Source organism: Mastomys coucha, unplaced genomic scaffold (assembly GCF_008632895.1).
Source record: "Mastomys coucha isolate ucsf_1 unplaced genomic scaffold, UCSF_Mcou_1 pScaffold21, whole genome shotgun sequence".
NCBI lineage: Eukaryota > Metazoa > Chordata > Mammalia > Rodentia > Muridae > Mastomys > Mastomys coucha.
The window spans coordinates 43,649,726-43,654,174 of record NW_022196904.1 but is presented as its reverse complement, the minus strand read 5'-3'; the positions used below and the strand labels follow the sequence as shown (position 1 = coordinate 43,654,174).

The 4,449-nt window shown below is 39.8% G+C and overlaps 1 long non-coding RNA gene across 3 annotated transcripts in view; it reads right to left on the bottom strand.

Moving 5' to 3' along the window:
* Window positions 1-382: 382 nt before the first annotated feature.
* The window catches only part of LOC116102289, a 13,380-nt gene continuing 9,313 nt past the window's right edge, over window positions 383-4,449 (bottom strand). For 2 of the 3 annotated variants that reach the window (XR_004123054.1, XR_004123053.1), the window contains 2 exons: window positions 1,525-1,666; window positions 383-833 (listed from right to left, as the gene is read on the bottom strand). This is a non-coding gene — a long non-coding RNA (uncharacterized LOC116102289). Of the gene's footprint in view, window positions 834-1,524; window positions 1,667-4,160; window positions 4,321-4,449 lie in introns of all 3 variants that reach the window. The other variant, XR_004123055.1, reaches the window with a different exon arrangement.

Here is a 4,449-nt window from a genome sequence, read left to right as displayed (position 1 = left end):
AAAAAAAATATCTAAAAAAAAAAAAAAGACAGGGAAACAGACATGTTGCCTAGTTCTAAACAGAAAAGGAAGACCCAACTGCTTTTAGTTCCTGGTCTCAGTACCTACTATTGTCAGCTTTGGAATATAAATTATCTAGATACCTCAGGACTTCTGAGCAGACCTGCTGGCTGCTACGGAGAAGAGCCTAGGCCCAGGAGGTGTCAAGATGGACATCTTAGATTCTACTCAACATCTATTCTCTTATACTGTGCCTCAGCAAAGCACAGGAGCACCAAAGGTTTGGAAACACTGAAGCAAGATAAAACAGTGAGGTTCATGCACTGGTGTGGGCTGGGGCTTCATATGTGTTATGAGACAGTGGGTCTGAGACCTCCAAGAATTGTGACAAGTTGCTTTCTCTTGGCAGGTTGGAGAGGAGTATCACGTTACTCACATCATCATTCCTCCCCAGAAAGGAGGCCCAGATTTTTGTTATACTCACAATGGGAAGGAGCTCTTCTTCATACAAGAAGAACTGGGGCTTCTTACATTAGGTTGGACTCATGTAAGCAAAGGGACCTGGATGACTGAGGGCTCTTCTTGTCTGTCTTTTAGACACAGCCTGCCTAAATCTAGTTCTGCACAGAGTCAATCTATTCCAGATCATCTCTGAGCATATACAATCAATAGTGTGCAGCTCAAATCAAAGGAGCATTTCCTAGTCCTTTTATAGCTCTTCATATTTTACGTCTTTCTTGGAGTGATTCTTCTGAATTCCAACTTCATGGGAATCTGCGTGGAGAATAGTAGCTTGCCAGGATGTATGAGAACAGTCTCTACAGACAATACACCTAAAAGATGTAGAAATGAAACTTAAATAAGTCAAGAGAGTCCTTCTAATGATTGTGTTTTGTATTTATGAAGAAGAGCTTCCTTTGTGCACACCCAAAGAGCTCCTACATACAAGGTTTTCAAGTGTTTACACATGTCCAGCACACTTCTGTTGATTTTTCAAGGAAACACAGTAACTTGCTTAGAGAGTCCTTTGAATGATTCTCTCACTTCCAAAGACTGAAGCTCACAAAACAAACAGGATCTCTTATAAAGTAACAAGTAGAAGCCACAACCAGGTGGTTTATTTGTATGTTTTGTCAGCTCAAACATACTTGCAGTCAGATCTTAGGAAGTGTTGATGTGTGAGGCAGTGCTCTGTGACTTTATGGTCTTCAATTCAGTTGCATAAATTCTTACTGCTGTGCCTAACTTAATAATATATTATGCCCAATTGAAATTTGGCCTATTGTGTCTGGGGACACAAGGGGGAGATCACACAGAAAATGAGCACCATGCTAGCAGTGATTCAAGTGCAATGGGTAGATACATAACTTTTACAACTGGTTTGCATGGCTTACCATATGCAAAATTCATCCCCACTCATGTATGAAATTGTCTGATGGGTTTTTACATCTGGTGACATAGTGAAGGAGGGAACAGAAGGAAAGAAAAGAGAAATAGAATGATCATATGATAGTAGTACAGTACCTCATCAGAAGGACAGAATTGGCTTCTCTTCATATGCGGAGAAATCTCATGTGTCTAAGAGGCAGGACTGAATGTAGACAGCTGAATTCCTAGAGAGATTGTTGAAGTAGTCATCAGAAATATTGATGAAGAAATCAGTCTGCTGTTGGCAGGAAGGAAGCAGAGATGGGTTAGAAGTGAAGGACAAAACTTGAAATAGTTACTATCTATACATCAGGTTTAACGAGGCATGGATGACCAAAAGGGTCTTGTCTTAAATGCGGGACAAGCTAAGAGAAAGTGTAGTGGTTAGAATATTCCTGGCCCAGGCAGTGACACTATTAAGGAGTATGGCCTTGTTAGAGGAAAAGTATCACTTTGGGTGTGAGCTTTGAGACCCTCCTTACTTCCTGTGAGAGATATTCTTCTCCTGTTTGCCCTTAAACAAGATGTAGAACTGTGCTCATCCAGCTCCATGTTTCCCTGGATGCTGTCATGCTTTCTGCTGTGATGATAATGGACTGAACCTCAGAACATCTATGTCAACCCCAATTAAATGTTTTCCTTTATAAAAGTTACCTTGGTCATGGTGTTGACTCACAAGATTAAAAACCAGTAAATGATAAAAACTCAGTTTGTTTTTAACTTTATGAATTAGGGGGACAAAGCAGATGGTTTGTCCTGTCCACATGACAGATGTACGTCTGCACTGAAAGATTTTGGAGATCACAGGAGAGAACAGTTGTTTATGGCCCTTGGGCCTCCCTTCTTTGGTGGATTAAGCATAGTTGGCTGGGGTCACTTAGAATTCTTGGCTTCTTTTGTCTTCTCAGACACATCCAATCCAGACAGTCTTCTTGTCAAGTGTAGACCTGCACACACATTTTGGATACCAGAAGATGCTCCCTGAATCCATAGCTGTGGTGTGTGCCCCCAAATACAAAGAGTAATCATGTGAGATTCAAGCCAGGAAGGCCCAAGAACACAATCATCAATGGCTCAAAACTATTTAAAAACTGTCTATGTACAGAATGTCTTAACTGATTGCTATGAAAGCCTTCCTTTAAGGTGCATATTCTAATGATCTCCAGCTGCTCTTAAAGGATATGATGACACCACTGCTGGTTTTCTAAGACAATCTCAAGAGGCAGAGATTGAAGAAATTCCACAGGAAATACTGTATAAGAGTTTCATGTCTTTTCATTCTCAATGCTGCATTATTTTGAAATCTTCAGGAGAGGTAGTGTTGGTCAAGCAATGAGTGATCCTGCTGCCTGTTATCATATTTTTTTGTACATGTGATGTGCTACAGGAATTTTGGAATTCCTGGTTTTACAATTTTGTCCCTTGTTCCTCACATTGATTAGTTTAAACCGATCAAATTCATTGCAAGATTGTTCTTCCTAGTCATTTCTACTATTGAGTTTCTCTGCTCAGTTAGGTCATTGTGCAAGAAAGGGATCCAGGGAGAGTAAGACAGAGATGTTTATATATATATATACAGGAGCAAGGAGAGGAAGGCACACAGGAGAGAGGGGAGGTGGTAGAGTAGAGGGAGGAGAAAGAGTAAGAGAAAATGAAGGAAAATAAATATAAAAATAAGTAAATAAGTAAATGAAAGATTTATTTATTTAGTGTGAATGGAAGGCAAGGAAAGAAAGACATCAAAGAAATGAAAGAAAGGATGAAAAATAAGAGGGCAATTAAGACTAGGACAGGGATGACAAGGTCTAGGAGGAGGACAAAGTGGACAATGATGAATTACAAAAGGAGGAGAAGGTCTCAGCTTCTAAAAGAGAAGGGAAGCATTGTGCAGAGAAGATGAACAGAGAGATTGGAGGAGATGAGAGAGAAGAGGTGGAGAAAGAGAAAGAGGGGGAGACATCTAAGAAAGAAAAGAAGAGAAATGAGGAATGAAAAAGTGAAAGGAGGAAGGAGGGAGAAAGGTGGAGAAGAAACAGAAGAAACTTGGACTTGGAGGCATATGTGTGTTGAGTGTTGAGTCTGCCATTTTTAATTTCAGAATTGGAATTTTTATCCTGACACCTACTGGATTAAAAGAAATATCCTATTGTCCATGAAGAGAGTTCCATTCCCACAACAGGACACAGCTCTCTTCTGTGTATGTATCTTTATACAAGTAATCAAGGCCATGTTTTCAGTCAGGACACAGTGCTGACTGGGTTTATCTTTTTTTTCTTACCCTCCTGACAGTTTATCCTCTTCACTTGCCTTCCTTAAGATCCATAATAACCAAATATCTAGGATGAAGGAGTCAGTGGACATATTTTCTCATATTTGATATCTGGTCATTCACTGTCTCTGCAGGTGCTAATCCTTTCTGTCCCTTAAACCTAATATCTGGGATACTAATACTCTCAATAGAAAATAAAGGAAGTAGGATTGGGTGTACCTTAGGGTCAGAGTGTGAGAGCAGCATGCTTGAGGCTCTGAATTCAAACCCCAGTAACATAAGGAAAAGAACAAAGTATGAAATCCACTAGCTTATCCAATGTTTATTCCATGTTACTTTTTTCCTCATCAATGTGAGTTACTAAGTTTCAGTCAGTGATCTGAATGCAAAGGAAAAACATTCAAGATAGGTAAATTACACAAATTTCATTCTTGAATTTTGTCTAGAAGAATATGCTTCTCACCCTTTAGGGAGGTGGTTTCTTCTCCCATCTTGTCTTCTGTGATAACACACTTAGTATGATCAGATATCAGTGTGTCATATCAGCCCCAGATAGGCAAAATTCTATCACTTTACTGCAAATCAGCCAGGAATCTTCCACTGATGTTAGACTGAGGCAGAACCTGACCCATAAAATATATAAGAGCAAGAAAAACAGTCACAGAGATCCAAGGTAATCTAAGATCCTGGGTCAGATTGTCAAACTACTAATTCCAAGAGTCAGTCAGTCTCTCTCTCTCTCTCTCTCTCTC